The 27616-nt window shown below is 42.3% G+C and overlaps 1 long non-coding RNA gene across 2 annotated transcripts; it reads right to left on the bottom strand.

Moving 5' to 3' along the window:
- Positions 1-692: 692 nt before the first annotated feature.
- LOC136296806 (uncharacterized) lies at positions 693-26401 on the bottom strand. 2 transcript variants are annotated; one of them, XR_010723007.1, is made up of 6 exons: positions 25403-26401; positions 25097-25193; positions 17152-17239; positions 5294-5352; positions 3504-3581; positions 693-3209 (listed from the first exon to the last, which is right to left on the bottom strand). It is a non-coding gene; the product is annotated as an uncharacterized lncRNA (long non-coding RNA). The 2 variants fall into 2 exon arrangements; XR_010723006.1 differs by having other exon boundaries at positions 693-3581.
- Between the last annotated feature and the right edge of the window lie 1215 nt (positions 26402-27616).

The following is a 27616-nucleotide window of genomic DNA, read 5'->3' as shown; positions in this document are numbered from 1 at the left end:
CTAATAACAAGGTATCATAGGCAGCAGCACCCAGGTCTTATCAGCTGGTCAGATGCTCTATTAAGCGGCCAGTGAGGAGTTCAAGCAAATTGGTTATGTTAATGTCCTGTAGTACTTGGGGAAGATGAGGAGTTAGCAATTAATTTTTTTTCCTTCTTCTTCCCAGGCTGCAAGCCGACAAGGCAAATTTATATTCCTCCTATTCTGTGGGACCCCAGCTCACAAGGGGGGCAAGGTGAAAATTCAAGAGGCTACCAAGAGCTTTCTGAGATCTAATTGAATGGTGCAACTGAAAAAGCTGCTGGGAGGGCAAAGGGGTGAGCAAGGAATAAATAAATAAATATATAAATAAGCAAGCAAGCCCCAAAACAATGGGAATGAGGCATTCTTCCCCATTCATTCAGCTGACAGTGCTTTTGCAACTTAAACCTGTTTTATTAATTATGTTTGACATTTCCTTAATTAGTTTCATTTACATCCCATCAGCCCCTACCAGACGATTGCCCCATACATCATTTCACCAGAGGACTGAGATGCCTACAGAATTACAAAAACACCCCCCCTCACTGCAACCCTCAGTAACTCATCACTGTATATTTCACAGATTTTGAGAATTAATCTTTTCACCTCCTATTTTTCTTAAAAATATATGGACATTTCATCTTTTTTTTTTTTATTTTATTTTATTATAATGAAATTTTCAAAGGAATGTGATGCAGGACTAAATTTCTAGTTTCCTTCCATACATACAATTTGCTTTGTTTTACAGTTCTTACATGTCCTGACATTGACAAAATATGGACTCTAGTGAAGGATCCAATTCCATGGACTCTGTCTTGGCTCCAGAGCCCTGCTAGTAACCCCAGTGCTTTCCCCAGTTAGCTCTAGAAACTCACAGTATTTTAATTTATAGACAGATTCTTGCTGCCCCCACAGTTGTTATGCAGTTTTCCATATATTGATTAATTCCTACAAAAGCCATGACAGACTTTTTTACAACTTTAGTAAGAATGAAAGGATTTTTTGTTGTTGTTGTTGTTGTTTCATGGCATTGCTCAGAGCTCTGGCGTGTTTGTCCTACCTCTCTCTCCATCCCCTCCAGGGGCTGGTGCTTGCGCTGTCACTTTGCACGTTGAGCAGCCAGACACAGGACTGGCATTAGAGCCAGGCATTTGAAAAGTACACAATATTTTAAAATCAGCTCGGTGCACTGTGCAAAGAACAGAGCGAGTCACAGCTCAGCGTGGGGAGCACGGGGCGCTCTCAGCCTGGAAGCTGCTCAGCCAAAAACCACACGGTGCTGCCTCAGGAAATCCAATCTCCTGCTGGAGCAGAGCCCTGCACGCCCGACCTGGGAGCCACCTGGCAGGAGGCTGGACCTGCTGCCCACTTGGGCTGTCAGATGCCTGGTGCAGAACCCGGCTCTGCTGCCCAGCCCTCGGCACACAGCGACTGGCTGCTCCTGACTGGGGTAAAGTGACAACCTGTTTTCTGCTAATCCCAGAACGTGCTACCAGGAGCTGTCACTTCAGAGTCATCACACTCTCTGTTGATATCACTGAAGTTAATCATGCAGAAGGAAAAAGCTTGTATTAAAGCAGATAATTATTCCCCACTTCCTTAATAATACATTCAAAGGAAAGCGATTCTTATTGTCTTGGCAAACTGTGGTATTTCAGCACATTTTTTGTTTAATATTGTTACCCAGGTATCTTTCCTCCTTTACACCACCTAGATCAGGGTGGTTACACTGTACAGTGTCTGGGAAGTTTCTTTACTGTGGACTGCTATACCTTATACTCAGCCCATACTTACGTTCTAACACTGGCACAGTGAGAGCTAATTGACAATAAGTAACCTGGTTATCTTGATTGATTTGAGAAGTTTATCCAATTAAAAAGGCAGCCGAGGAGATGCCTTTTTATCCAACCACCTACCCGTCCTTGCAAGGGCCGTCCAGATCTGTGTGTAACAGCAATGCAGGGATCTGCCACCTCAAGCCCTCCCAATACAAATACCAGATGGACTTACAAGCCCCAATAAAAGAAATATTAATGCAACATATGGAAATATATTCACTAAAAGAAACAGACTCAAAGAAATATTGATGTGCTTGCTTTCTCAGTGGGACTCATTTTCTAGGGCAGAGCTTGCTGCAGTCTCTTAACCACATTTCTCAGCCCTTTTGGCTTTGGGGCCAGGTCACGTGAAGCCAGGCAGATATTTCTGAGCTTTCAACAGGATCCAGATGTCACAGATGCTCCTGGTGCTCTGTCCTCTCCAACCTTCACATGGATGGCCTTAGCCTGGGTTATAACCAACTGTCTCCTCAAATTAAGTCTGCCCAAAACTTTAAGCTCTCACTTTCATAAAATTCTCTCAGCCCTCAATCCTCAGAGGGGAGGCAGAGAGGAGAAGATGGGGGAATAACGTTCTCATTTCACCTCAGAGATTATTACATCTGTGCTTTGGGAAGCAGCAGACATCAGGGCTAGAGTTCCACAGTTGGACTAGACATAGAGAAAAAATCTTGCAATTTGTTCTGAAACCAGAGAGATTTCATCCTGTTTTGGAAGCCTTCCAGGTAAAAGCCATGTCTGGGACCCTCTCCAGATTTTGTGCAAAGCACTGGCTGTTTCATTTCCAGATCATTTCAATCCTCAAGATCAAAGGGAGCCTGATTTTAAAAGCAAGAATTGAGTACTGGTGAAGAAGAAGGCAGTTTTAACTTTGCTGTAACCATGCACACAATCCACAGAGGAGTTCCATCAAAAAGTTTGGGGGGTGCTGGTTTTGTGTTGTTGTTTGTTTCTTGCTTCATTCCTTTCCTTGTTCTCTCTTATCTTTGATCCAAACATTTCCCCAAGACACTGCAAGAACATGGGTGTGAGAGGAATACGAAGCAGATTGTAGGGAAAAGGTTGATAAGTCCCATTCAAAATTTGCTGGTCTTTTTCTTTCTCAAGAATTCAGCTCAGAAGCAGATCAGAGGAAATTTGGAGAGATGAAGATGAGAATGAAATACATATCCCTGTGGGACCACAAACAACCCTGGGTGTTGCTCTTTGGGGTCTGGGTTCACACAGTGGTTCTTCTTGAGCAAAGTTGGCTCCTTTTTAATAATGTCCTCTTCTGTCATTGATGCTCTTTCATGGCAGGTTAACCTCAAAGGGTTTAGATAATTTCCCAGCTTTCCTGTTTGGATTCCACTACAAACACAAACACAAACCCTAAACCCTCCAGTTCAAGTGTGAATACTTAAAAACCTCCACTAAAGTAGTTTGGTAGATTTATCAGATGCTGCTGGGGCTTCAGATTTATCTCAAATAGCATCAAACAGTCAAAAAAAGAAAAAAAATCAAAATATTTTTCTGTCACATGCTGTCATACATTGTCAGGGAACCTTGTGCTGTAGCTGCAGTGAAGTTGAATCTGATTAAAAGATCAGCAAACAAGGCAGGTTGAGGGGAATTTGATCTCATCATTGCTATGCCTGGAAATACCTGTCATCTTCTAGGTTGTCCTGCACTGTGACACTCCTTCTTATCCAGTTTGCCAATGGACATTCATGGTGACATTCTCTGCATGCAAAAAAAAGGGGGAAAAATAAAAAAGAAAAAGAGGGATTTGAACCATACCAATTTTATTTTCAAGTTCTGTATTTTTATTCCTCTGAGATCAAGTCTAAACATAAATACCAATTATCAGAGCTACAGACAAATGAATAATTTGTTGTAAAACAATCCTGATTTATTCAAATGAGAGTAGAGGTGAAATTAGAGCTACGCAGGATATTATGTTAAAAAGCACACACACACAAAAAGAAAACAAAATGTCTAATTTTAACATAGTGTTGTTATCTGTGATTAATGATTTCCGTGGGTGTATAACTCTTATGCAAAAATGCCATGTAATCATGTACATATTTGATTAAATAGCTTAATTTGTGTTCATTTAAAAAAAAATAAAATAAAGCCAAATAAGCTAGATAATGAGTGGGCGTGTTGTAGGAAAAGCAGATGGGATTTGAGGCACTAGCTGTGTTCAAAGGAAGCCACCAATTTCACTTCAAGAATATTTGCGTATGAAAGCTGATATTTTCTAGAAACATTCATGAGTAGAACACAGAGGGAAATTTTGCCAAATTCTGCTGTTTTTAATGAAGGCACGCGGGGGAAAGAAAAAAGTTCAGCTGAGCCCAGTTAAATTCCCACTCCATAGGAAGAGCGTCTTTATTTATTTATTTTTCTATATTTACTGGGAATGTTTTCTTTCTCTGAGTCAATTATACCTAAAGCATCCTTTTGTTTACTTCTGAGCCTCTGACAACAGCTTCCCCTTTTTTTGCCTTCACCTGTGGAATTAAGTACTTATTTTTCATCACACAATAAAAAAGACACCTCCCCAGACTGGAAATAATGGGATTCTTTTGTGGTAAAGCTGTGTAAATCACAGTGTCAAATGAATGGACAAAGCTTTAATGGGGCTAATAAACACGTTCCTCTGTATTGAGCAAGGGGACTTTTTATGAAAATGATCAAATAAAGTAATAAAAAAAGAAGGGGCTTCCCCTCTGGGTTTATGAGCTCTCTTGTTACACATCATGTATGACACACTGACTGGCAGAATATATGATGGACTGTCGTACATTGCAGAATGACTTCAATTAGGATGATAAGATGACAAGTTCCCATAGTTCATATCTGGGTTGGCTGTGGGTTTTTTTTTCAACAGGGCTCTTACTTTGACCTCTTTCTTTCTAATGTTTGATATGAAATTTAAAGGGCCAGTTGAGGTCATAGGAGACAAAATATGACTTATGTCAGGGGAGGGAGAGGAAGGCCGCTTGTTTCTTTGTTTTCTCTTATATCCATGGGTAGGATCCTGTAATTCAGCCTCTGACTCACTACTGAAAATAATTAATGCCAACAGTTCAACCCACACTCACAACTCCAGAATTATAAACCAACACATACAAAACCTGCCACTCAAAACTGACTGCAAAAATCACTGCAAACCCCCCAAAAACCTACCAGCAAATCTGGAGGCACATCAGACAAGGTGACACATGATCCAAAATCCGTGAGTGTCATTTATTTGCTTTGTACTGACCAGTCCTGCACGTGGAATCACAGGGAAATGCCTATATTTCTGCAGGAAAGAGACTGATTTTGCACCCATAAAGACACACCGGAAGAAGCGGAAGGCTGAGATAATTTGCATTTCTGGGACTGTCCAGCTAAAACCTTGGTCTGAGTCTCTCTATTTGGCCAAGACGGGCAGGAAACTTTACCTTGAAGAAGGAGTTGTGCCCAAGATAGATGGTGAGGCAGTGCTGTCAACACTTTGAACCTTAGAGAAGAAAAAAGAAAAAAGGTATAAATTAGGAAGTACTTAGAATTTACAGATGATATTGAGGGCCTGAAAAACTTCACATGTTAAAAAAATAACACCCCAAAAAAACCTGCTGAACAAGCCCTTCTTTTAGGGCTATTTTAGGGTTCTTTAAGGGACTATGTTCCAATGGTCATCAAGAGCAAATATTGCTCTTGTAAGACCTACATATAACACTACTGGGTCAGGCTCAATCTCAGACTGCTTCTTCTGTGGCAGCTATAAAAACAGACAGAATGAAGATGGAAAGCTATTCATCCTCTGCAGGGCACAGCAGGCTCCCTGATATTGCTGATCCTGGGGACCATCATCGGCCTGACCCCCGGGACACTCCCCGGCCAGACAGCACTGTCTCACCCACTCAGACTCTGACCCAGGCATTTTACATGGTCTCATGATTTGGAACAGCCCACCAACCTGGAAAAGGAAGAAGCTTTCCAATGGAAGATCACATATTTTCCAGGTGGTCTGTTCTGCGGATTCAGCGTTACTGCAAAGGATTTGCCTCTGAGCCAAAAAATTGCTTGTGTACAAGTCTCAAAAGCAAATCAGCAAGTGGAAGGAGTGGGATAATGGAGGCACTTATCTCTGCACAAAGTCACAAGTTTGATTTGCATAGAGCCTGGCAGGAATGGCTCTGACTTTGAAGAATGGCACGTGTCATCATACAGCCACAGCAAAGAATATAACTCAAACGCACTGGAAAAGAAAACCTCACTGGGTACAAACTGAATATCAAAACTCACTTCACTTCTCCTTAGCTCTGAAAAGCCATAAATATCAGGAGGTTCCAGGAAGAATTTCCTGGGCATCTACTCTTTGGGATAAATCAAGGTCTAAATCTAGACTAACGTGCCCAGAAGCTCCTTTTGAAGGAAAAAGAGAAAGAAAAAAGAAAAGAATAAATGAGGGAAATTCAGCTGAGTTTAATCTGAAGAGTGTATCCATCACCAAAAATGATACAAATCAGCTATTACTGGATCATGCAAAGGCAACTCCACTACCTGTGATCCTTCCTTCGCTTTCTAAACCTCTTTTCAGCCTAGCCTAATGAATTGTCAGAACTGTCAGACAGCTCCAAGGAATGACAAATGTCTATGATTTGCTGCTGCTACTTTGCTGAAAACACCTGATGTATATAGTCCTGAAATCCTCTGTTTTGTATTAAAGGCAAGTGTAAGCTGAAGGAATTGGTGTACACGCAGAGTTATTTTCTTTCCTTTTACATAAATATAGCTTAACAAAAAGAATATGATAAAAGAAAGTTCAGGTTGAGTATTAAAGGACTCCTAAATCAGGAAATGTCAAAAAATAAGGCAGAAAATACAGCCTCAACCATGGCCCCTTTGAACATTTTACAATCCCATATTTAGTTATATTATTTAAGATTATATATAATAACTCTTTATGACCTGATATAAAACTTGTAATGATATATCTCCCTACTTGCATGAAATTTTCTTAATCAGAATTATAGATAATGCAACACAAGGCAATCTAACTCCACAAAGAAATTGTTTGACACACAATAAGATCAGTCAAATAATTAATCTGACAAATATCAGAGTTTGAGTTATACAGGCTCCAAACATTTATTAACTTGCAGCCAGATTCTGTGAACATTTGTCATTGACTTAAATGGGTCTAAGATTTCACTTCTTGACGAGTGACAGGCCCTGATGGGTATTTAGTCATTTCTGCTATACCAGATTGGCACTGTACTTAATACATTTGCTAATTCTGTCATAGAACTTACTCTCTATAACATTCCCCTGCATCTTCCCTAAAGAAACTCTTGTGAATCTGTCCCTTCAATAACACATACAGAAAAAACATAGTTTTGAAAAACAGACAGTATGAGTCTTGCCTAATTAGTCACTTGTCCAGCACTGTAATGCATTTAGAAAAGGCTCCAGTTGACTGGGAGAATAATTTTTGCTGCTTCAGTGCTTGTTGGATGATATTTTCACAACAATCACTTTGTTTGTATGACTTTACGGGGAAAGGAGAGAGACACAACTATGGTACTATCCTTGAAGGTAACAGACACTGAGAGGCTGATCTGAGTAAGGTTGGGAGTGTCACAAATTGTGTTTCTCAGCTGAAAGACTGGAGACAAAACACTGAGGTTGTAGAAAGCTGAACCAACTGTGTAGGAACCAAGCAGAGCTGATCCTTCCTCTCACTGTCACAACCTGCCTGTGATACAGGTTTCCTGTCACAGACTGAGCTGTCTGGGAATACAAGTCCTGACTCAAAACACTGCTAAAAGCAAGAGCCTTAATCAGAACTGTGAGGACATTTTGTCATATTTCTTGTAGATCACCCCATTTCCACCCTGGGAAGAAAAAATTAACACTGTTTGCAGATCAAGAGGCAATGCCAATTACCCCCCTGCAAGTGTGCACAGTGATCTCCAGGAATGGTAGAGCCAAGGGTGATGCTTCAAAGATGGAAAATGAGGTTGAGCTGGGTCTTGATGTTTTATCAACTCCATTAATGCTTCAGGCTCTTTGCAAGCGAAGAGCATCCTTATTTCCCAATGAATCAGGCCTAGTCCAAAAAGAAAATACTTGACCAGCCCTTGTAAGTCTAATTAAAGGGAGGTTTGGGAGAAAAAAAAAAAAAAAAAAAAAAAAAAAAAAAAAAAAAAAAAAAGCCTACAAAATTTAAATTGATTAATTGACTCACATGAAAGGCTGTAAAATGGAAGGCCCCTGTGCTGAGTGTCTTATAATAAAGCTCCCCTGGCACACGCTTGCACAGCTGCTACCTTGGTGTGGATGTCTGCAGATGATACAACATTGCCATCTCTCTGGATATCATCCCAATGAACACATTCCTCCTCCAACCACTCCTGTGAGCCTTCCTGTTTTACAGACAGGGAACTGAGGCACAGAGAATACAGATAAAGACCTCCAAGGCATCAAGCTTGCTGGCACCTATTGAAGTCCAGAGCAATCAAGCCTCTAAACGGGGGTCAAACTCTGTAGCATTTCATCTAGGAGGCTTTGCCCTTGGTGGTCAGTTCCAATTAATCGGGGCATGGAAAACAGGTCCCCACATGTTAAGTGACTGTCTAAATACTGGCATCCTGCCTCCTCTCCCTGATGAACAGACGTGGGTTTGGGCCAAGGCTGCTTGAGTGAAGGTATTGGGTTGTCATCCCCTGAGCTGTCACGTCAGAGCACGTTGATGGGACTGCGTGAGGATCTCCCAGGGCATCAGTGCTGCTGGATAACAGAGCGAGGCTGCTGCTTTCTCAGCAATCAGAGCTGAGCTCCCAAAAGCAGCCTCAGCAAAGGGCAGGAGGAAGCTCTGAAACGCTGCTGGTCCCATAGATGCGCTGCAAATGAAGATGTGTATACCCAAGCAGGAGGAATAATGAGAAATGTATGCCAAAGAGATTACTGGGTTTCTCTGTTAGATTAACTCTAGTTTGACAGTGGTTGGGTTTGGGAAATCCTCTATGATTTAAGAATAAGAATTCTTCTTTAAGTGGCCTAAAACTCACTGCTATATCATCACTTGCTGTTGTCAAATAAATAATCATGCGAAATCAGCTGCAGAGAAAAGTCTGCTGTAGAAGAGAGTTCATGCATGACATATGATATATCTTTTCACAGGGACAGATACATCTTTCTTACAGCCAGCAAGCAGCTTCCTTCACTGCACCTTCCCTCCCATCCAAATCACCTCAAATAAATGTGAGTTCTGCTGTGTTCACAGTAATTCCTTCATTTTTAAACACATAATGGAAATGTATAACTAGTCCTCATAAAAATTTATATCTCAATTCGTCCCTTTAATTTATAACAGGCCCTCCAGGCAGTTATTATTCAAACATTAATAAAATGCCTATGGATCACCAAAAGCATCAATTTTCAGATCCACCTCCCCTCCTATTTGTACATATATAAAGCCAGATTAGAGTTAATGCCACTTCTGTGTCTAACAACAATTACGCCTTTAATAAGATAGGAACAAATGATATATTATCTTAATCATGTTAGGAATTTGAGTTCTTTCCATGAAACAAGTTGAATTTTTTATGCCCTTTGTGACAATTGTTACTTAACAGCCTATGTGTTTGGATATTGCAGTTTATGCAAATGTTCATGTTCTATAAATTTTAGATTTATCTCCATTTATCATTCCACATGTTCTAATATACAGACATTATGGTTTAGCGTCTGACTCTACACACAGTCTAAAATATGATTAGGATATCTTTCATTTATTTATAACATGGAAAAAAGGATGGGGGGGGGGGATAGCTGCTGTAGAGGCAAGACCCTCCACTTCCATAAAACCATGTACTGTGCAGAGCTGCAAAAGCCATCTTAGAATTTGGTCTTTCATTTACTAACAGCTGAATTTCAAAGGATTGAGGTTTGTAAGGGAACTCTTCATTCTGTGCTCTAAAATCAGCTGCAAGTTCATTGTATATCACACTTTAACAACTCTTACTCGGGAGAGTAATTACAGCTAATATGAGCTCTCCCATAGAGAGACAAGGCGACAACTTGCGTGCACAACTGTTTTTGGATTGAAGCCGTTTTAGTGGATCGTTAGGATCATAAAGATTTGTAGGAAAGAAAACCCTGGTATTTTTTTCATTTTTCTGCTGGGAGATTTAAAGCTCCTTGAATTTGAAGAAGAGAACAAGAAAAGTAGATCCTAGGCCATAGTTTCATTCTGCAAAAATCACTAAGGTTGGATTGACCTCAAGGAAACAATAGCAAATTATGTCATCTGAGAAGCTAGACCTTTGCATAGCTGTGAAAAAAACCCAAAAAAACCCCAAAAAAACCAAAGAAAATACAAAAAAGACCCCCAAAAAACCTAACTGCACTCCAATCTGAGGTCTAAAGCAGGTTAAACTTACTCTTAGACTTCATCCACAGGAACTTGCAGTGATGTTTCAAGTGGGTGCTGAGCTAGGGGGGAATTACCAGGAATGGAGCTGTTGTTGTGGTTTCTTTACACCAGCATAGTGAACGGGCAGGAATTCAGCTGTACCATCTCACTTTCATAATGTCACCCAGGTTTTAGCTGCCCAGGGAAGCCGTCTCCTTCAGAAATCTGCCAGCACTGATCTGGAGGGTTTTATTTCCGTGTCTCCCACCCCAGCCAGCGGGAAGTTCCCATTCCTTCACCAAGGTGTCCCTGGTTTTCCTGGGCAGTGTAGAAAAAGCTGAAGACCCAGGGAGGGACCAAAACTAAAGTGAACCCCATTAAGACAGGAGCTGCCTTCCTGGGTGTTTCATTATTAATACTGAGTTCAATTACTCTGATTTCTTCTGTTGATGAATTAGCAGCACCAGAATCAAGTCCCTGGCTGATACCCATTTGTCTTCGCTTATAAGTGCTAATGTGATCCTGTTCCTTTAAAATCAAACTCCTGCTTCAGTCACTTTACATCTTTGCAACACTAACTGTCTTTTCACTAATTGGTTCTGTGTAAATGAAACAAGCTGAAAAACACAGTGGCACCAATAAATATTAATAAGTTATTGTTTGTTTTCTTTACCTTGCTTATGAATTCATACAAAGACAGTGCTAAGACATTAACTCCAGTCTATTAATTGCCACCTGATAATTGCCACCTGATACTTTTCTCCTGGATAATTAGGTACCCATTAGTTCTAATCAAGTAGTTACTTAATTATTGCAGTAATTAGTCTAATGGACTAGCAAATTGAAGCTTTATCACTTTTGGATACTTAATGTTCCTGACAGAGTACTTCACAAGTGTCAGGGTTCCTGATTCAGCAACCTGCCATTGATGAACCCCCTGCTGCCATCTCCACCCACCCACGCTGCTCCCTGGACACACACAACACAACTTGGGTGTGTGAAGCCAGAGGCAACACAGATCTGAGCCCCTGTTCCTTCTCCTTCCCCTTCTACCCCTGCCTATGCCTCTCCTCCTGTGCTCTCACTGCTCAGCTCATGCCAAGCCAAAAGAACTTGGTTGGGAAATTAAATAACATCTTGGCATGGAGATCACATGCATTAGGCTGTACAGCAGCGTGAGTCAAAGAAAGGAGCTAATGTTGGCAGGTGTGGGAAGAAAAAAGCAACTGTGAGGGGAGAAATAATAAGGAGTGTTCATGAATACTCATATACAGCCCTGCTTGGAAAGGGAAAGGCAGAGGAGCAAAGCAGACTGGTGGTAAATGAAGGCATGGCTCCAAGGTCTGGGACTGGTAATAGGTCTCTCCTTCATCTTCTAATTGGATGTGCAAATCTAACAGAGATTTCTAGTGAATAGAAAAATATGGAAAGTCTTTTTTTTTTTCCGCCCATGGCCTGTGTATCCCAGGGTTGGTGGGCAAGAGGCTATTTCTCTGCCCCATAGTTTTAAAGTTAATACTACACTTAATTCTAACTAGGCTCTCAATCCCACAGTTCCGCAATACTCCACTGAGAAATGCCATCCTCATCCCTATACTCTGTCCATGTCCTTGTCCAAGCATCATCTTGTGCACTGTGCTTGCTTTTGTGTGTTTGAGATGGATATAACATGCACAGACATTTAGAAGCATTAAATGTGAATTTATCTCTCCCACTGATCATCTGATGCAGATTCTCTCCTGTTTCTTCATGTCAGATTTGTATCAGAATTGATCATCAAACCCTTTGGCAAGTGTCATCTGCCCCAGACGCTGCAATGTGTAACATATAAGCATTCATTGTACTGGGAAGGGGAAAAAAAGATTGATCCTGACCAGAAATAAAGAGGCTAATTCCATTCAATAAAAGCTTGACAACTTGCTAATGATTAAACTACTTCACATATGTGGTAAGATTATGTATTCTGAAATAGATGTATTTTATCTGTCTTGATCAGATAGCTCATGTTTCCATTGCTGCTAACGGTGGAGCACAGTTTCAGATATCACCCAGAGAAACAGGCTCTGGAACATGCCCTGGGTGGGTCCTGCTGGAGCCTGCTGGGTTTCCAAACGGCCAGGTACCTGGGTTTGTTTTTTATGGATGGCAAGGTACAGGCTGGTGGCACTGAGGAGAAATTAGTGGTGCTTACCTTGGGTTTTGACCTACTATGGAACTGGAACAAGGGCAAGTTGTGGGTCAGATGTCTCTTATGTGTCAAAAGCTGTAAAATTTATAATTTAGGTTACCACACAGAGACCACAGTCCCCTAGTCTACCATTTAATGCACACCGATAGACCAAATTAAACCCCACTACCTAGAATCCTCACAAAGTATGGAACTTATTGACCTACGCTTGGTATGTTCACATTATCAGAGCTGACAAGCCAACAGTTTCAGGGAAAGCAAGTAATTTAGGAACTTCATCCCTTCTAATTCTTCTCACTGCATGAAAAGCAGTGTCCTTTTACAGTTGCATTGCATTCTTACCCAAAATATGATAGACCATGACAGAGAGGTCACTGGGTCCTGAGTTTTCTGCCACAGCTCCACATGCATCCATCACAACCAGCTGGGGATGTCGTTTCCTCTGAAGTTACTCTTGAGGTAACAGTCAATAAAACCTCATGCTGCTACTGGAAAATCCTGCCACAAAACTGCTTAAACACCTGCGTGGGGCCACTGAGCAATAACAATCCCATGCACTGAAAGCAAAATTAGGCAAAGCATATTTGGCCCATTAAGAAAACATATTGCTTGAAATTACAGTGCCCCAAGATGCCCAGATCTTGCTTGTGGTGCTGGCTCCAGAGGAGGGGACCCCCAGCTCTGTTCAGCATGGGACATTTATTGACCTGATTTCAGTGGCTGAGAACACTGTCTCTGTCAAAGAAATCTGGCAGAGAAGTTTTTGATGGTGAGAAGCAGCAGCATCCTTGTCCACCAATAGCCCTAAGTTGTAACTGATGCTAAAAATAAAGCTAGCTTTGCAAGGCAGAAAACCTTGGAAAATCAGTGATGCTGGATCCATCTAGGCTCCTGAGTACTGCAGGCACCCAAGACCATACACATGTCCCTCAGCATGCAGCTGAGAGCAGGGAAACACTGACAGCCTCATCTGATTTCCCCAAATTACTTGGACTTCTCTGTCCCACTGGAAACAACCTTGGGGCAGAGCAGCTTCTCCATGGGTGCTCCCCAGTGCACGAGCTGACACTCGGGGGACAAAGGGGCAGCAGGCTGGAGGAGCCACCACCAGGGTCTCATCCAAACTGTGCCAGCCCTGAGGCTGAGCAGAGACTGTCTGTCTCCAGCACTATTGATCCTGCACGAGCACTAAATTCATTTTAAGGATGCTGAGAGACAGCGAGTAAACTGTACGTGACAGATGTTAGTCACGTTGCTTAATGTACTACTCCAAGGTGTTCAGATGCTCTCGTGGTGAGGGTGCAAATAAAATCAAGGCAGAATAGAGTGAAACAGGCTAAGAAGATTTTTAGTTTTGGAAAGCTAAAAAACAGGGGGGGGGGGTGTTAGCTTGAGGGGAAGTAAATTTTGTACTCTGGATCTGACATCATAGATTTTCCCTCTGGATCTGACTTTGAAGCAGACTTTTAGAATTCTTTAGAAATTACACAGCAACCAGCACGTTGGAAGGCAAACCGAGAATACCTTTTATATTGAAAATACCAGGAAAAACAGTCCAATGGCTATTGAGAGAGATGTAGAACTCATCAAAGCCAAATTGTCCGGAAATCTTATGAAAGAGAGAAAAAAAAAACCAACAAAAAACAAATAATAAAGCAAGATCTTTCATACCCTTTCCCCACTTCTCTCTGTGCTGTTTCCAGCACTTCAGTTCACAGGCTCAGTTGCAATCAATTTTAGCTTGTAACAATTCAGCTGTTTAAGATCTCCATAACAGTTTAGACCACCGCTGTTCAATGTGCTGCACTGCTTTTGGAAAAGCCTGAGTTGTGCTGGGGTGGAGAGTAAGTGCAAAAGGAAGGAAGAATCAGGGAGGCAAGCTGCTTCCAATTTGTCTATCCAGAATCTAAGGTCTTTTTATGGAGTGTGGATTGTTATTGGAAAGATCTTAGTCTTCACCTCTTTGAGAAGCTCTCTGAGTGCTTCCTTTATGAGTTTTGTCATTTTCTTGCTTGGAACACATGGAACAAATGCCAGCCCACGGGATACAGGGGATAAGGCAAGATCAAAGACAACCATTCAGCTCTCTGCCACTGAATAAAGCAGGGCTGTTTGCCTGTTTGGGAAAGTAGCAAAGTATCTACGGGGTGACCACTAAGTGGTTCCTCATGAGAACCTCTGGTGAACACAAAATGCAAAACACCTACAAAGGTAATGGGGATTTTGCTTAAGAGAGGCCCCTTGAGATGTTAGTGAGGGGTAACTAAGTCATGAACAGTCTGGCCCTTGCTCCCTTCTCCTATGGCCATGAGCAGCCACATCCTGGGCAGAGTTTGGCACCCAAGCAATTCAGTGGCAAAACGACACTCAGAAGAAGCAGTGGCTGCAAGCAGAATCTGAAGATAGCAGAGTGATTAATTACTTTGGAAAGACACCCCAAGCCATAATTTCATCGAAGCCGTTATTTCATCCTTCTGATCATAACCAGGCAGAGAGCTGGGAGCAGCAGCATGAGCAGCAAGGATACAAAAAGCACAGCCATCCTAATCTGAACCAGCCCCCCAGAAAAAGTCTGGGGGTGCTGGATGGACACTCACTTTCCCTTTTAGAGCAGCAAGTTTCCTGCTCACCCTGCTCTCCTCATTTGCATCATCCTAGTGTCGAATTGAGATTGTCTGAGGGTACCGGTAAAGATAGAGAAGAACTGATCACTCTGAAGTTTGGCTGCATGGGTGGTTGAACCCTTGGATTTGAGGTTCTTTGCCTTTTTTTTTGTTGTGTTCTGGAGGTTTTTTACAGGTTGTCTCAGCTGCCTGTCAGATGGGGCCATGATGAAACCCAACATCTTGCAGAGACATAAAATGGAAAGCAGGCAACTCATCAGAAAAGTAGCAGCTGTTTTACACCATCACTAAACAAAATCATCATACACTAAAAACTAGATTTAGCAGTTTAAAAGAGCTACTAATGCAAAATTAGCTGGAGACAACAGCGTGGTTCTGTAACTGACAGTGCTTCACTCCAACGCCCTAATTCATGCAAAAACAACTTAGGAAACATTAAACGGCTGATGCTTTTGGAAAGGGGAAGAGCATCCACTTTCAATGGCTGTTTGGGAAGAACATGCAGATTTATTACATCATCTTTTTTCCTTTTACAAATTTTAAATAAGAATTGTGTCAAAACTGCCACCTCTTAAATAACAACGATGCTATAGTCCTCCTGACAGAGGGAGATACCAGCTTTTATTGGCAGTCATTTGTATTTATGGCAGGCTGAAAGCCAGTAAAAAGGTTGTGCAGAACTTTAACGGTGAATGAGATGGAATAAGAAGGCCTTGAGCACTTTGGATCATCAAATACTTCAATAACTGGATATGGCTGTTCATACAACCATAAATTCATACACATGGAGAGGATATAAAGACACAATTGCCATATGAATGGACATTCTGTTGCCTTCTGGAATGTCATATGTTTGTGTGATCTGTTGTAGACACAGGTGCCACACAAGCTTTCCTTTGGCCCAGCAGTGTTTCCCATTGAGGATGACAATTTCTCTGTGTTGGAGAAATATCCTGCCCATAACTAACACATCTTACGAGAGTTAGAGATCTGCCTGGCAAGAGATTCAGCTGATCACTCTACTACCAAAGGATATGTGGCTTGGCTGGAGGTCTGTCATCCTGTAACAGTGAAGGGGTGAGTCCTGATTGCTTGGGACTAGATTTAATTTGTCCATGCAATTACTAAGATAAGAACTTGGTTTATTTTCCCATGAAGTAGCTGCCCTGCTCTGGCTGAGGTGCCTCCATATCTCCCACATTGTCAAGTCCCTTCATCTCTGTGATCTGACCCTGCCTGTCTTAGGGGATTCTCCCATCAAATCCCATCAAAATCCTGCCTGAGGGAACAATTCAGGGCTGGCTATAGAGTGAAAAAGGAATAAAGTTTTAGCTGAGGTCTGGCTATTTGTTCTGTGCAGACAAGTTGTGGCCCTGAAGAAGTCTTTTGTTTCCTAAAAAATTGTGAGGGTGGGAGCATAAAAAGTGTCCTGTACTTCAAGGGTACTTTTATTTAGATGCTACTCTTCAAAAGACTATATATAGTAGTGAGAGTCTAGTTGCAATCTAAAGTTTGAAAAGTTGCAGACTCTTGCAGACAGTCTGATGGATCTAAATTTTTCAGCTAAACAACATCTATGCTCTTGACCTGAGACCTAGATTTCACATTTCAGGAATTAAATGAGTATCATTTTCTGAAAGACATTAGACCAAGGCTGGGCTATCCAAAGGATGGCTTCACGATTTAGATGAAGATGTTGTCATGTCAAGGAGACTTAAAACCTGACATATCTTTTTTCTATTGAAAAGCCAGACCTAGTTTGTTATACCACATTGTAGCCTCTTATGTGCAGGAGACAAAGGGAAAGTGGAGGTTGTTCTGGGTTTAACATCTCTTAGAGGATTCTCTGCAGTAACAGGGCATAAGGCTTAATGCCCCCGATGATCTGGCCTGGCCTTATATTACTCTGTTCAAAATTTATCCTAAGACTGTGCCAAACCCCTGCCAAAATATAAAGGAAATATTTGTGACTTCTGCCAAACTGTGAATCTTCTGTGTCTGAGATACTTCAGATGCTTGGATTAGACTGAAGGAGTTGAGCCTGAAGAAAGGGGAGTGGGAAGTGAAAGGAAAGCTATTCCTTACCTGATGCGGCAAAATTCAGGTGTGTGTCTGAGTATTCATTCTCCTTCCATGCAGAAATCCTGTTTCTCTCAGGAAGGTGTTCAAGTTGCTTAAAAAAAAAAAAAAAAAAAAAAAAAAATTAAAACAGAAAGTAACTTGTGATCCAGGCAAGTAAAGGAGATCTTTCTCCCTTGAAAGGGCTGTATTCAACCTCAAGGAGCTGCAGCCCCCACATTTTTTTTTTTGGCTGCAAACAGAAAAACTCAGCTTGTGGCCCACAGGTACGTCCTAAAGTGGGATTTTCTGGGACCTGGGCAGCCCCTAAAGCCACCCAGATGTGCCACTGCTGCAGACCTGGGGGGATGGAGACAGAACCTCCTGGCAAGCAAGACACAGAGCCAGAGGAGAGACTGACTGATCTTGTTTCAGATCAGATGGATGGCTCTAAGTGACCTGTAAAGACACTCCCCGAGCCCTGAGCCACAGCATTAAGAGCCAAGACACCACTAGCACGTCTGAAGTAGTTATTAGTGACTGAAGCAGCACTTGTCAACTGCAACTTCAGTTTCAAGTAATAGTTTAACAGCATCAACTAGAAGAAAGGTCATATCTCAGTGTGTCTGGTGTGCTGCTGACACTTAAAGGAAATAATTGGTAGACTTAGAGCAGGGGCAGATGCCAGTGGTAGAACAGGGGAGGAGGTTGGGTACTCGAAACAAAACTTCAACAGTATCATGTGATACAAGAGCCAGGAATCCATCCTAAGCCCTGGCATTAAAAGTATGAGGAAGCTGTAACCCAGCCTGTGGAAAGAGCTCTGTTCTCCCCACGCGAGCCGGGTTGCTGTGATTCCAAAGACACATCTACAATTGCAGTGTGCAGCCCTGTCCTAACAAGAGGGGAAAAAAAAAAAAAACAAACCCCAAAAAACCATGTTGCCCCTTGATGTTGTTGGCCAGCCTTTAGGAAAGCACATGTAATGCAATCTCCAACTGATTTTTGGCTTCAGGACAGCCCAAGAGAGAAAGTGTGTGTCTGTGCATGTGTGTGTATTCGTGTGTACTGTGGAGAAGGCAGGAAATAGTCTGGAATGAAGTGCAGAGTTTCATTTTACCTGTACTTGGGCTGTGGGATGCTAAAATATAGGAATTAGCATGCAAATGCAGCAGTGCCCTGGCTGTCATCACCTCCCAATTAGCTGCATTTGATTTTTGTGGGCACTGAAGTGTTGTGTCAGCAGGTGAGGTGGGATGTCTGAAGGGTGCTCTGCCTCATGGGCAGGAGGGTGCTCTGTGTGTGCATGTTTTTGCCTTGTGCTGGTGGCTGGAATGATGCTGACCTGCCAAAATAAAAGCACTGCTGTCACTCACTGGCCAGAGGAACTGTGGGGAGGAAACTGGAAACTCATGGTCAGCTTAAGATGACAACTCACCATGAGTGAGTAAAAGTCAAAGGTGCTGCTTGAAGTTTCAGTTTTGGACAAAAAGAAACAAGTCCAGGGCAGACTTGTGATTGTCAGAGCATGGATGCTTGAGTTTGGAAATGCAGATAAGATTGCCAGGAAAAAGGTAGGGGAGCAGAATGGAAGAGAGTAAGAACTTTTACTTGTGAAGCCAACATAAAATTGTAGGGTGGGGAGAGGATGAGGAGCCTAGAGTGAACCAGAGCAACATCAATAGAAGACTGAGACCTGGGTGCTCAGAACAGAAATTTTTCTAAAAGCAAGGAACAATGGGAGAAGAAGTTGCTATTAATAACAACTGAGTATTTAACTATAACAAGAATACCAATGGTACTCTGAGCTATACACATCTGTTTCTGTTGGGTTGGAATATGCCAAAAAAGCTTAAAAGAGCCCTGCCACCTCTGGCACCTACCCCAAATCAGGCCTGCACATCCACCCTGTGTCTCACTGAGACTGAGAGCTTCTGTCCTTGAAATGTTAAACTCATTATCTGGTAGGTGTGGACAGTCTTGTGTATCATGGAGCCAGGAAGAAATTTGACATCAACATGTCACAGGGAGGGGGAAAAACCCAACTCCTAAGAAATGTTGAGAGTGTGTGTATTTTTGGCAGAGGATACCAGCCAGACATTTCAGCTGATAGCATCCATAGAGCTGGAAGACTGAAAATGAACTGCAGTACAACAAACACAGATTTCACAACTGAAAGCAGCTCGCTGACATTTATATTAGCTCCGTTTGACATGACCTGATGAGCTGGGCTTGGCTGGAGCAGAGCCTCTCACAGCAGCCACCATCTACCCAGCCCTTCAGCCCCTGCCCTGTGCCTTCCTCACCCTCCTGGACAAAAAGGACATCAAAGAGCTGGTGCTCTTTGCTGTGAGAAGGTCGGTTTCGGGGCCAAATGCTCAGCTAATGGATGGAGGCAGAGTTTTTACCTTCTTCTGACTCAGGAGACCTTGTGGCACACCATGGCCACCAGTGCAAGTCAGGAGGGCTTGACAAGCCCCATCTAGAGAAGAAACGTGGTCGAGTCAGCAGAGGTTCCCCTCCTCCATTCTATTCTGCACTGACCGGGGTGACTCCTTTGACCTTGGTGGAGTTACCTTGATTTACCTGAAGGAAACAGTGGAGCCCAGCCCGATAAATTCCATCTGGTTTATGGCTTTGAGCACGAGAGAAAGGGAAGTTCGGACCTGCAGTCCCCTGGGCTACTTTGGGGGCTGACTGTCAAGGTGTGTTTTTTATTGTGTGTACTGCTTGTCTGATGATAGGAACTAAATTGAGAAGAGGCTCATTTCTCACAGGCCACTGAGCAACCAGAATGTGCTAACTGTCATACGCAGGAAGCACTCAGGTGTCGGGATTGTCAAGAGAGAAAGTGCAGTGCTTTTTATTAACTGCAAGAGCAATCAGCTCTGTCTGGGTCTGCTCAGTCTTGTGGAAACACATAGTTCACACTGGGCAATGCTCAGAGGCTTAACACAGGTATCAACACTGTGCCTGCGGTAATAACTTCACATCAGAGCTGTTGCATTACAGACTGCTGCATAGTCACTACTGTGCTTGTGATGCTTGGTAGTCTGATCCCTCAAAGGCATTTGCTAAGCCAGAATAGGCTGAAAATTGCACCACTCGATTGCATATTTAAAAATGGATTTTGTTTTTGCCCTCTGAGGTCTTGCACAGTGTGTGCAAGGGCTGTGTGCCCCCCTCTGCCTGGCGTGGTGCCCTGCTCAGAGGCTGCCTGTGCTGCTTCATCCCCAGATCTGAGCAAATGCTGCTGCTTCCAGGGCTTGGGAACAGAGAATACAGCCAGGCAGGGTGGTGCATGGCAGAGGGACCCTAAAGAGAGAGAGGGTGATTAATATTCAAGGTCAGCTCTGAAGGGGCTTTGAGCAACCTGGTCTTGTGTGAGATGTCCCTCTGCTCATTGTCTGTCTGCTTGTGGAATAGATGACCTTAAGCGTCCCTTCCAACCCAAACTATTCCATGATTCTCTGAAGATGATTTCAGGACACTTGTAGGGCTTTTTTTTTTTCCTCAAATTAAGTTCAGGTCCACTGAGTCCTTCCCTGGAGGATATTAAAATACCCTCAGATTTTGAGGGGAATTAAATCTGATCTTGATTTGAATTTGGCTAACTTGAACTAAAATTGGGTTAGATTCAAACACAATTTAAAAAAAATCAAATTCCACTTTTGAAAAATGATTCTAGTAGCAGCATTGGTGCCACTTAATGGTGGCAAACGGGTCAGATGTGGTCCAGGTTTCATTTGCATCCTCACACTGTGTCACTGCTGGACCCTGTGAGAGGAGCTCAGGGACTTTCTTTTCTCAGCTGGGACATCTCCAAACATGACCCAAAGCCACGATCACAAGCATGCAGCATGCATAGGAAAGAGGTCAAATGTCCCTCAAATCCCTAAATTGCTTCCACACTACCTCGAACTTATCAGAAACAGTATAAAAGGTTCAATCTCTGTTAAGGAGTCCCTACATCTGTAACAGTTGCTACATCTCAGGAAGTTCCTGAAGTGGGGGAAATCTCTAACCTGTTGCCTCAGCTGGGAGTTGTCTGCCTGAAGTGATGGGTCTATTACATTTCCCTAGCATAAAATCAGCCCACAATTAAATATATATGTGTGGGCAAAGTTCCAATCTGTTTACTTCCCCGCTGTACCCAGGGAGAGCCCTGAGAACAGCATTAAAACAAGAGGCCAGCTGGGCCAACAGAAATGTTCACGGCTGGCTGCGGTGCCGCACTTAGCTGCAAACATAGAAAATAGCCCACCACATCAGAGAGAGAAAAAATGAAATACATGAGGCAGACTGCCACTGCAGTGCCTGAGCAGCTCCCTTTTCACATGGTCAGGGGTGCTGGGGGTCCCTCCCTGGTGCCTCCAGGGTGCAATGCTGCCTTGTGGTGCTCGGGGAGATGCCCAGCCCCAGAGCCAGGCATGCACTCCCCTGGCTTATGGGGTGGGCTGCACCTTTTGAGGACAAGAGAAATGACACATCCTGTCACTAGAGCAGGGTGGGTCAGCTGTACAGCAGGCTGTGCCCTTAGCAGGTGCTTCAATGTCAAAGGTATTAAAGCTGGTTATTTTCAGCGCTGTGCCAAGTGCCGTGCAGTCTTGTTCCTCCCCTACCCCCATTCTAATTAAATTTATAGGCAGCAACTACGAGCTGGGCTAAGAGTGGAGCTGTCAAGTTAAGAGAGAAGTACCAGCACTGCAAAACCCTCCAGCTGGAAAGACAGAGTTTCTGATGGTTGCTGTATTTTCTGGAAATTATCTCTCCAGTCTCATTTCTCATGTGTTTCCCCATATATCTCATCTCTCCCTCTGTCTCTCACACACCCAGGTGCACGCACACACACAGAGGCACGTGCCCACTCTCTGAGTTATGTGCTATAGTGCCTCAATTTGGTGGATTACCCTTGTCTTTACGGGAATACATACAATATAGCTGAGGGCTCTATCCTTCTGCTAGCTTCATCAGTGTGTAAGGCAGGCTGTTCCAGCACTGAAAATGCCTCATTTAACTCTAGATACAGGCAATTCTGATTTTCAGGGGAGTTGGTGAGAACAGCAGGTTTTCAGCTCCCAACTGATGGTCCTGTGAGTGCGTGGTGCAAAGTTGTCCCAGAGTTTGCACCTCATCCACCACCATGAGACTTGTTAGAGCAGTTCTATGGGCATGTCCAGGATAAACTGGGCCAATCTTGGTCACTGTTCCAAGATTAATTCTTCCAGCAAGGCAAAAAAAGTGAGATCTTCACATGGTTTACAGTGAACATTTCCTATAGCTTTCAGCTTTACATAAGACCATCCCTGCAGGCCTCAGCTTCTCAGAGGAACCCTCTGATTTTGCCTGAGTTGTGCCTCCAGAGACAACAGCACCTTAAGGGATGAGGCAGCATCCTACAGATGCTCTTTTTCCCCTCTTGAATTGTTCTGCAGGGCTTCCCCTGACCTAGACTGGGAGAAGTGATAGGATTGCAGCCAGCAGCAAAATGGCAGCATGCCAAACAAATATATTTTCTGCAGCCCTTCCAAGGGTCATGTTACTTCCAACTACAGTGTGTTCTTAGCTCCACACATGTGGAGTGCATTGGCTGGTCCCTGTGTGGCACAGCAGAATGCTCTTCCAGTTCATTTCCCTCTGGCCACATTGGAGGAGGGCAACAATTCCAATAAAGCTATCTCATCCACAGGTTGCTCACAGAATCACCAGGGAATCACCTGGTGGAGGGTTTCAGTGTGCAGTTGTACACAGTGCAGCTGGCTTTGAAGCAACTTAAACAAGCTGGAGGATGATGTGAATCTGGTTTCTACATCTCCTGGATGAGATGTTGCATTGCAAAGCCCAAACCTGATCCCCAGAGTTTTTCAGAAGGAAAAGCTCCCTTAACCATTCTACTACCACTACAATTTCTAAGATAGTTTTCCAAAATTGAAAAAAATCAGACAAAGAGGAGGTGAAGGATACACAAGGGATTGAAGGATAAAAATAATTCTTTTTGGTAGAGCAGGGAACCTGCAAGAGGTGCTGAGTGTCCACAAAGAATGGGAGGGAAGATGGAGCTCTTTCAAAGTGTACATTAGGTTTCCCCTCCTACTATTTGCTGGTTTTGTCAAATTAAAAAAGAACAAACTAAAATAAAGTATCCAAAACTTCATGGCTGATAATGTTGGAAAATCTTTCTCTAGGCGCTGGTTGTGGGTGTTGCAGAGAATCAGGTGCATGTGGTGTTTTGGTACCAACTTAAATTAAAATCTAAAGAGTGGGGATTGGGTGCAGTTTAGCTCTCCTCACGAATGGCTTAAGTTTTAGGATGTTTTGGGGTGTAACCTGGAAAACTTGTCATCCCTCTCTCACCCACAGAGAGGATAATTAACACTGTAAAATGGAGCAGGTGACGTGTACCCCTTTCTGATGTCAGGAATGGGCATTTTAAGGTCAATGACTGAAATGTTCTGCTGGTGTCAGCCGAGCGTTTGTACCTGCTCCTAGAATTTTACTCACCAAGGACTTTTAAGACCATGCACATTCATTAGTTTAAAAGAAGAAATAATTACCCATCCAAGCTCACCATGTTCCATTTCCTCCTAACCTTGCTCACCTAAGCAGGTGGCAATGACTGCATTTGCTAACTGGTGATTACCAAATCAGTTGATTGATAAACCTTCATCAGCATAACTTTTAGGGAGAAAAGTAAAGTTAATAATGAGTTGATCTTTTACCTCAACATGAGGTAATTTTATATTAACTTGGGCAATTTATTAGGTTTGGAAAGGAGAGAGAGAGCTTGTATTCCTTTTCCTTGTACTGCAACAGAAGCTAACAAATGGGAAAATTTCCTAATGTACTTATATTTTAAAATCCACATTAATTATAAATCCACTTATTCTTTGTAAAGGCAGGGTCTGCAGCCTGGTTGGGGGAGAGAATAGGGGGTCATGTATAAATTGTATCCCAAGGACCCCACGGAAATTTCCATAGCATTCACCATATGACACTGATGTGTGAAAATTGACATGAAGATTTGAAAATTGGGACCGAGGGAGACCAAGCATAAAATAACTTCAATTTTGCGCTCTCTCTGTCTCTCAGAGGAATAGTGCAGTGGACTGACCAACACAATACAAACAAGTGAAGGGGAGAGAAAAAAATATTCAGGGAGAAGGATAGTAGTTATTAAAGAGAAAACACACTCCTCACTCACAGAGAGAAAGGATGATCAATGGATTTAGTCACAGAGAAATTCAAGCAGAAAATTGCTGCTGTTTTTTATCTGAGAGGCAGAAAGTTTAACCAAACCAGAATCCTCTCAACTCACACCCAAGGCAAACAGTGAAGAAAACCACTGTGTTTTGGAACAGTGGGAGAATTGTGTTTGTGTGTGTGTATGTGTAAATTTTTGTTTGTGATTTTACAAGTGTTATGATGCCAAATAAACTGTAAGGTAGAATCCTCACCTCCAGAAAAGAGCTATATTTTATTCCAGCTCTACTCTTTCACTCTTTTTATGATTCTGAATGTGGTTTTCCAGAACTAAGTTTTGGTATTTTGGAACCTCCTGCTAACGTTTGTGTACACCAAACCCAGCTTTAGGACTGGTTCCTTATGCCTCCTAATAAATAGATCACCTTGCAGAGACAGAAGGTACCAAAACATCACTGCCCTATGGAAATAACAGCAAAGTTCCTCTCCTGAATTATAACTGCTGTTCAGGAAATAGATACCCATGATTTTCTTAGCACTGACTAGGTATTCAATAGTTCACATCTCTGGGTTATTGGTAAAAATGTTAACAGGTCAGAAACTCACTTTGGACTCTCAGCAGGACCATCCAGATCTGATGTGCTCCACTGCAGACAAATACCTGCCCTACCTGCAAGACCGTGGGGGTTTGGCAAAACTCTATTTGTCATAAACTTGGTCTTAAAATTCCACATCTGATCTGCTGTACTTTACAGAGGCGCTCAACACTCACCATTATCATGAGCATTGGAGAAGCGTCCTGTTGCTACTGCTGCTGTTTCCCTTTTGGATCACAAATTGATTGCTGGTCCCTGTTATCCCACAGACACCTGCAAGGCAATGGAAGTGCAAGTCTGTACATTTCTGCATGGTATGTGGATAGTGATAGAGGATGAGACAGGCATGCAGACCATGGCTTTAGCTTTAAAACTATCCATTCTCCAGCTGCTGCAAGTCCTGAGGTCATTCTCAGGCTGAGAGGATGCACTGTGCAGAGTTCTGAACACCCAGCCAGCCCATTTTTCTCGGGATTACTTACTTTATTTTATTTAGCTTTGGTGGCACGTAAGGTTCCTCGTGCTTGCTGATATGATGATCTACAAGAGCGGCGCTCACATGCTATGGATCTCATTTATTACGGAGTGAAGTATATAATAATGAAAAATAGCTGCAGCTATTCCTCCTCTCTCCAGGGTATCTCAGCACCCTTATGGATGACCGCACACACAGCCAGCTCCACGGAAACAAATGGAGGGGAAATGGCAAGCGCACAGCTCCGAGCTGGAGGACTGAGTGCCTTTGGTCTGGAGCACGCTTGATCCATAGCTCCTGTTGAAGGCATATTACACAGGGTACTGAAAAAAAAAATATATTTTTTTGCAACAGCGTGCCTAGATGTGGAGCAGATTGGCCTTGTAGGAACTGGGGGAGCGGGCAGAGAGGAGAATTCTCTATTACAGCAGCCCGTAGGAAGCGTTTGTCAATAAACACCTTGAGGATTTTCTATAGAGTCCAAAGCAAAATGCCCCACGATTCACAGTCAAACACAAGAGCTGCCCATCATTGACTTTTAATGCTCTACTGAGCATGAAAACAACAGCATGGAAACAATATGAAAAGGCCTTGCAGGTAATTTCACAGGGTAACAAGAAATGCCAGGCTTATTGTAATTACTGGTACTGGCGACAATGGAGTTAGTTTCATTTAAATGCTGGGACCTCTAGGGCAGCTTCTGTGCTTCACACACTGCCTGGGTTTTATAAATTTTGTGCTTTGATTCAACAGATGTAGTTACATAAAATTAGGTGATTTGAGTTGCACTCAAAATGTGCTTTTGAACTTCTTTCCACAACTAGGAAAATTAGAATATTACATTTAAATTAAAAAATAAAAAAAAAAGAAATTGGAAATTTACCTGATGATCACCAGATTCCAGCATTTGAGGCTTTAAGTAAAATAATGAGAAAACTACAAGAATTCACAGTGCTAGAACAATAACAAGGATGATGATATTAATAACGGTTTATTATCATGTAAATAGAAAATAGAATGCAAGGACACAGTGTCTAATGATTTCATTACTTTCTTTTACAGCCTGTTGCAATACACTGGCCATAAGGCAGTATTGACTTGAAATGTAGTTCTGTAATGGGTCTGTCTTTTATTTAAATACTTTCATCTCTTCATACTGTGCCTGAATATGGCAAGGTTGATGCCATCTCCCTTTTAATGAACTCATATCATTAAGTTACTTCCAATTTACAAAACTGAGTGATCAGAATATGGCTCAATACTTCTATTAGCACTTTTAAATCACTCAGGAAATCATTCTAACAATTATTCCTTAACTCTAATAATAAAACTAATACTTATAATGTGTATGCTTCCTGAGTTTTATTTCAAATACTCTTTAAAGGGCCTGAATTTCTCACCTTTAGAACTCTCTTAGTTTGTATGATCTCTTTGGTAAAGACCCACTCATTCCAATACAAAGGTGATTTTAAAAAGATTTTCTTTACTTATTTATGTATAATCACAGTACAGATTGCATCAAACGCTTTAGAATGTACATATGAAACACTCCTGTCTGGTTTCACAAACTTGAGAGATAGTCATCTCCCTGTGAAGTTTGAGATGAAATATTCAAATAAGAAGAAAATAAAAAGGATAACACCCACCTTAAAAAGGTCTTCAGAAGCCTGCTGGGCAGAGTTTGAGGAGGAAAGATAGGAACGATATACTGCCATTTTTGAGAAGGGATGGAAGAATCACCTCGATTACTACCATGGAGAAATGTTTTCAAGGTTACTTTTAACTCCAGAGAAATAGTAGCAAATACTTTGCAAGCTGTCCTGAAGATTTTAACTAGAAAAGTGATATTCACAGAAGTAAAAAAGACAGTTATAGGCCATTGGGTGCAGTGTAATTGGCACTCGGCCCCAGGGACAGAGGTTGGAAGCTCTCTCTGAGTTTGACACAGGGCATATATTGAAGTTGGAGGCAGTTTAGTGAAAGCTCATTTTCTTGGACTATATAGTTCTGTCAAAATGCAAGCGCTTCACAAACAGCTTCAGAAATAAAGACGGAAGAATAAAGTTCCCACAATTCTGAAATGTCCACTTTCAACGGTTTGGAAATAGAGTTTGAGGTTTGTGTTTAGTTTTTATATATATGTGCATTTTAAATAGTTTAATATCTATATATGTGAAACCCCCACAGTTTAAGATATAAAAATATATAGTTTAATATACCT

Source organism: Chamaea fasciata, unplaced genomic scaffold, assembly GCF_029207755.1.
Source record: "Chamaea fasciata isolate MVZ Bird 193981 ecotype frontalis unplaced genomic scaffold, bChaFas1.0.hap1 SCAF_14, whole genome shotgun sequence".
NCBI classification, from domain to species: Eukaryota; Metazoa; Chordata; class Aves; order Passeriformes; family Sylviidae; genus Chamaea; species Chamaea fasciata.
The sequence above is the reverse complement of the archived record's forward strand: the minus strand, read 5'-3'. Positions and strand labels throughout refer to the sequence as shown.